The sequence below is a fragment of the Schistocerca piceifrons genome, chromosome 3, assembly GCF_021461385.2.
Source record: "Schistocerca piceifrons isolate TAMUIC-IGC-003096 chromosome 3, iqSchPice1.1, whole genome shotgun sequence".
Classification (NCBI taxonomy): Eukaryota; Metazoa; Arthropoda; class Insecta; order Orthoptera; family Acrididae; genus Schistocerca; species Schistocerca piceifrons.
The window spans coordinates 931567471-931574615 of NC_060140.1; positions in this window are offsets into that span (position 1 = coordinate 931567471).

Consider the following 7145-nt stretch of genomic DNA (forward strand, 5'->3'; position numbering starts at 1 on the left):
AGTTCACCACCGGCAATCGAGGGTGAAGCTTTGACAATGCCAGCCACTCGTGCTGGCGAAACGTCAGTAAAATCATTAGATGAACGTCGGCCGAAGAACCCGAGACAGAAGCCAATAGGCAGTTTGTCAACAAGTGGCCACAAAAGCCTTAACAATTTTGCATGGGGTCCCTGTTTAGAAGACGATATGCAGAGTCGTCCAACAACTGGTTCATCTTCGTTAAGTACATCTGTTTGAAGAGGATAACAGTTGCGTTGACTTTATCCGCCGGTAAGATTACAATATTAGGCTCCTCATGTAGAGATTGAAGCATAGACCTCTCTGCACCCGACATATTGTCCTTGGCAGTTTGGCGCCCAAGCCAGAGCGTGGCAAGTCTCCCGTATGACTTCCTCGCAGCGTCCCTGGGCAATTTAAGAATTCCATGATCAACAGAGCTAATACCCAAAAGAGGGGGTGTCTTCGGGGTGTGTGCGTGGACCAGGCTCTTCTCCAAGAACGTCAGGCAGAGATTTGTCCGTAAGGTTGCACACAGTCCGTCTACCAAGTTGGGTAATCTAACTTTTCTTCTTGCAGAAAACCGTCTCTCAAGCGATGAAATTTTCCAATCTGACGCGTTGTGTCGTGTTGTCGCTCCCAGTCTGAGAACGCCCACGTGGAGCTATCAACCCACTCTCAAGAATCGCCTGAAAGTCATGACAAAATCTTCATATCAGGTCCAGTACATCTCTGGGTACGTAGTCCAGTTGCCATCGAGTATGATGAGTCTTCTCTCTCACCAGAGCGTGGCAGGCTAGATTTTTAATTCTGTTGTCTGCTGCAGAGTTTATAAAGTGCGTAGCCTTCGCGAAAGTTGGAATAATTCGAAGAATTTCAACAAGAACGTAAGTACACGTAGCAGTCTGCTCTTCTTATTCCGAAGTCTATCAGACTCATTCACTTTTTTCACCATGTTCGCCGCTTACAGGTATTGGATGTGTTTCGCGATAGACTAGCCCATCAGGAAAGCCTCAAGCCACACGTCTTTAGCGCAGGTATCGAAAGTTCTCTGTCCCAATAAATACTGTATCTTCAACTTACAGTGTGTCACACTGTGGCACTCCTGTGGAAGGAACCGCCACATCTGATTCTTCATCGTTGATTTTATTTGTATTTCTATGCTAGGTTCCACACTGTTAGCACCCTCTTAACTTCAGACTCTGCCAGTCATCATATTTGGTCTTCTTTACCTAAAATATCGGTTCCGCTTTCGCATTTGTGTTCCTTCCTCGGATGACTTTGGTAAGTACTGGCCTGGACAGCACATATACTTGTTGCAGAGAATAGTCCTAGCGTACCACTCACTCTTGCTTTGTCCTACGTGATACAACGCAAAACGTTAATTTTAACACAGCGAGTACTTTGCTTACTTTATATCTTCGTACCGTTAAAAGGAGAACATTATTGTGAAAAAAAGAAGTAAAATTTTGGTGGATTTCCCGATACATATTCGCATTTAATATTTATTTCCTAACTTGTTAATAAGGAGCCATTGTGTTTCAATCATCTTTTCTGCTTATTGTGACTGTTATTCTTTGATTTGTTTATTTACTCAGTTACAGATTAAAGCCTTTATAAGAGACCCTCTGATTACTAATGATCCGACCCTGTCATTTAATACCTGGCCATTTTCCAGACAGACTGACACCGTAATCAGTTTATTTACATATTTTGCAGGGTGTTAAGCACAGAGTTACAGTTTTTAAAAATTTTGTCTGCCATGTATGTGACGTATTTGAATCAACTCTGCATAAATCAAATTAAGTCAAATTTGTCTTAGCAGGATATTCACACCTTTTGCTCATCCACTGTGATCGACTCCGCAGAAGTGCAAAAGTTATTTACTTCTAAAAAGGAAAGCACAACATGGTTTCAGGACCTGTGTCCCATCTCCGGGTACATACTAAAATGTGTGTACATAAATGGTGCATTTATGAGGCTAAAATATAGTTGATTAAAATACACTGAGAGCGAAAGAAACTGGTACACCTGCCTAATATCGTGTAGGGCCCCAGTGAGCACGCAGAAGTGCCACTAGATGACCTAGCACGGACTCGACTAATGTCTGAAGTAGTGCTGGTGGGAAATGACACCATGAATCCTGGAGGGCTGTCCATAAATCAGAGTACAAGGGGGTGGAGGTCGCTTCTGAACAGCACGTTGCAAGGCATCCCAGATGTGCTCAATAATGTTCATGTCCGGGGGGTTTGGTGCCCAGTAGAAGTGTCTGAACTCAGAAGTGTGTTCCTGGAGCCACTCTGTAGCAATTCTGGACGTGTGGGACGTCGCATTGTCCTGTTGGATTTGCCCAAGTCCGTCGGATTGCCCAATGGACATTAATGGATGTAGGAGATCAGACATGATGCTTACGTACGTGTCACCTGTCAGAGTCCTATCTAGACGTATAAGGGGTCTCATATCACTCCATCTGCACGCGCCCCACACCATTGCAGAGCCTCCACCAGCTCGAACAGTCCCCTGCTGATATGTAGGGTTTATGGATTCATGTGGTTGTCTCAATACCCATACACGTCCATCCGCTCGATACAATTTGAAACGAGACTCGTCCGACCAGACAACATGTTTCCAGTCATCAACAGTCCAGTGTCTGTGTTGATGGGCCCAGGCGAGGCGTAAAGCTTTATGTCATGCAGTCATCAAGGGCACAAGAGTGGGCTTTCGGCTACAATGTTTCGTTGAATGGTTCGCACGCGAACACGAGCTGATGGCGCAGCACTGTATTGTGCAGCGATTTGCGGAAGGGTTATACTTCTGTCACATTGAATGATTCTTTTCAGACATCATTGGTCCCGTTCTTGCAGAATCTTTTCCGGCCGCAGCGATGTCGGAGATTTGATGTTTTATCGGATCCCTGATATTCAGTGTACGCACGTGAAATGGTCGTACGGGAAAATCCCCACTACATCGCTACCTCGGAGATGCTGTGACCTATCGCTCGTGCGCCGACTGTAACACCACGTTCAAACTCACTCAAATCTTGATCGTCTACCATTGCAGCAACAGTAACCGCTCTAATAACCGCGCCAGACACTTGTCTTGCCGGTCGGGGTGGCCGAGCGGTTCTAGGCGCTACAGTCTGGAACCGCGCGATCACTACGGTCGCAGGATCGAATCCTGCCTCGGGCATGGATGTGTGTGATCTCCTTAGGTTAGTTAGCTTTAAGTAGTTCTAAGTTCTAGGGGACTGATGACCACAGCAGTTAAGTCCCATAGTGCTCAGAGCCATTTGAACCATTTGAACACTTGTCTTGTGTAGGCATTGTCTTGTGTTTACAAATCTCTGTATTTGAATACGCCTGCCTACACCAGTTTCTTTGGCCCCTCGTATATTACAATAGTTTAACACATTGTAATCTACTATATTTTAGCCTCAGATATGCGGAATTTAAGCCGGCCGAAGTGGCCGTGCGGTTAAAGGCGCTGCAGTCTGGAACCGCAAGATCGCTACGGTCGCAGGTTCGAATCCTGCCTCGGGCATGGATGTTTGTGATGTCCTTAGGTTAGTTAGGTTTAACTAGTTCTAAGTTCTAGGGGACCAATGACTTCGGCAGTTGAGTCCCATAGTGCTCAGAGCCATTTGAACCATTTTTTTTATGCGGAATTTATATACCTACATTTTTATATGCACCTGAAAACTGGACACAGATCCTGAAACTGGGTAGTGGTTTCCTTTTCGGACGGCCGCGGTGGCCGAGCGGTTCTAGGCGCTTCAGTCCGGAACCATGAGGCTGCTACTGTAGCAGGTTCGAATCCTGCCTCGTGCATGGATGTATGTGATGTCCTTATGCTAGTTAGGTTTAAGTTGTTCTAAGTCTAGGGTACTGATGACCTCAGATGTTAAGTCCCATAGTGCTCAGAGCGATTTGAATCATTTTTGTTTCCTTTTCAAAAATAAATAATTATTGCAACTGTAGGGGATTTTATCATTGGTAACTTTGGTTTAAGAACGTTCATAGTTTTGTGGTTGGATGCAGGATGATATAAGTAATTGGCTACGTCGAGATACGATGTTTCGATGGCGAATGTTCATTTATGTGAGCTGTTCAAACGAGAGCCAGTTTTCCTGTATGCAAAAAGGTCTGCGGACGCGATGTAAAATTGCTGGTCTACAGCGGATCCTGAAGTGGCAGAAATTTGGCTTACACATCGAGCGAGTACGATGTAACGTTGTTGTTGCGCGGAAAATGCCGACACGATGGCCGGCTGGGTGGCCGAGCGGTTCTAGGCGCTACAGTCTGGAACCGCGTGATCCCGACGGTCGCAGGTTCGAATCCAGCCTCGGGCATGGATGTGTGTGATGTCCTTAGGTTATTTAGGTTTAGGTAGTTCTGAGTTCTAGGGGACTGATGACCTCAGAAGTTAAGTCCCATAGTGCTCAGAGCCATTTGAAGCATTTGAACCGACACGATGCCGGTGAAGCAGCCGTGGTGTATGTCGTGAGATATCATGGTCCGAAGATCATTTACAAGGCGCTTTGTGTTGTGCAGTCAGGATAATGGGCACTTGTTCGAGTACCTCACTTAAATGATCATTCCGCCACCAGTATATCCACCTGATCACAGCCAATTATGCACATAATGTTGCTTCCACCCTTAAACTTGGCCTTGCTATCTAAAACTAATATAAACGTAATTAAAATTGATTTGCACACAAATGCTTTAAATACATCATCTGTCTGAGTCCGCCCCCGGTAGCTGAGTGGTCAGGGCAACAGAGTATCAGGCTTAGATTCCCGGTTGGGTCGGAGATTTTTCCCCGCCCAGGGACTGGGTGTTGTGTTGTCCTAATCATCATCATTTCTTCGCCATCGACGCGCAAGTCGGCGAAGTGGCGTCAAATCGAAAGACTTGCACCCGGCGAACGGTCTACCCGACGCGAGGCCCTAGTCACACGACATTTTTATTTTTTATCTGTGTGATAAAAACTTGTAGCCCTTTTCAGGTTATACCTCGCTTCCATTATCTCTGGAGCATAACTAAATAAACTATATTCATAACTCTGCAGCAATTGAAATAAATCTTACGTTTACCTGTCTATATAACCTTCATTTTCACTTATTGTTTTGTAAGTTATAAAGAAATGAACGTTATCTGCAACACACTGTATAAAACTTTTTAGTAAACATAGTTGTCGCCTTTGAATGTTAAAATTACTACCACGCTCAACACCTCATGCACTGAAATTAACCCCAAAAAAGCTTTTCTATTCCTTTCATTTCCTATCAGATTCAGCGCATGCTTTGCAACAAATACAACTGCAATGTTGCCTTCTCTACTGATAATAATCTAAAGAGAAGCTTCATTCATAATTTGAAATCCATTCTCTCCCCTACAGAAAGTTCTGGCGTTTATAAGATCATCTGTGATACCTGCTCCTCCTATTATATAGGGCAAACTGTGCGTGCTTTCACCATCAGATATAAAGAACATCTTTTGAGAAAGAACGACAACAGTCCCCTAAATTCATCCTTTGCCGATCATCTCTTAATAACTGGGCAGGTGCCTAAAGCAATAGGCGATAACAATATTCTGCATACCGAAAAGATGGGGCGTAGATTAGAAGTTTTAGAGGAATTGGAGATTTTGAAACATCTCTCTCGTCATGATGGCCTCATTCTCAACGAACAGCTGCAGCTGCGAAATAAAAACTTTTCGACTGTATAAAGCCATTGCTTGATCTTTGATTCAGATTTCCTCCTACAGTTTACCGAAATGTTGTTTTCCTGTTACAGCTTTGCTGTTTTCTTGTATGTCATAACTATCGTTACAAAATGTATCTCTGTTTAAAGCAGATAAATATGTAACCTCGTCCTATGATTGTTAGTGCTTACGTTATGCCTGAATCAGCTGCATCACATTTTCATGTGTCTAATTTTGAATGTACAGTAGCCTAGTTGTTTCTGCGACTACTAGATGGCGCACGTAGCAACACCATGTTTACTTGCCCACACTTTCTAACGTGGGCACCTCAGTCTTGTTGCAACCCATGTTCACTAAAGTACGAGCAGCTCTTAGCGGCTAGCCATCTTACTTACAACTATTCATGAAGTCGCCTTTCCGGCTTAAATCTTTTTTAATATGTGACCTGTAAGTACTGCATATTTTTGCAGTCAGTACAAACTTTAATTTTATTAATGTATTATATACCTAATATATTTTAGAACAGTTAGTCTAATTCTGAAGACGACGCTCATAGTAGCGTCGAAACCTGGTCAATTTTGACTTAATATTTGTGACCGAGGGCTTATTTGTTCTAATATAATTCTGACACGGTCACTGAACCTTAGCAGCTATGTTGAAAGTTTTCTTTTTGAAAACCCAGGATTGCAAATTACAGCCTTAAAATCTAGACACTGTAAGCCGTTGAATGCTTGGATTCTACTGCTATAGGCTGGAATCTGCAAACCCAGGATCTTATGGATGAATAACTATAATTCTCGTCGGTATTTGTAAAGAAACGAAGCCGCGGTGCTGCTAGCAGCTCCTTCCAGCGCGCTGGATCCGAGCGCAGAGGCGCTCCAGCCCCCTGCCGGATATTGGTGGTCTCGCCGGCGCGGCGCCAGTGGCAGCACGCGGCTTCCGCGGCAGCCGGAAATTGGCGCCAGCTTCCGGCGGCGAAGCGGTGCTGACGCGCCAGTTGCCTTCCAGAAGGAAACTCTTCTAGGAGGGGAAATAGTGCCGGCCCCTTTCTTCCGGAGAACGTTAGTCTGTAGCAAGCCTCGTGGAAATGGGAGCTGTGCAGGTGGAGGCTTCTTTGTTCGGACTGTGTTCTTATGGCTGTCGGTTGTGCCGGTGGCCCCGTACCAGGAGCATCGGGGATAGTGGAGGGTAGAACACGACAGAGTGAGCAAATCAAGATATCGAGAACTTCTGAACATACGAATGAAAATTAATGTTCCATGTTACTAGCCACTCCTAATATCTGTTTCTGATCAGATGGAAGGATTGAAGACTCCTGTCGATTGTGTCACATTGCGAGATGCCATTCCCTGCACAACTACATACGACTGTTCACGCCACGTGATGAATACGCTTTATGTCCCGAAGTATACCACGCCCCACATCCCACAGACAGTGAATGTGACA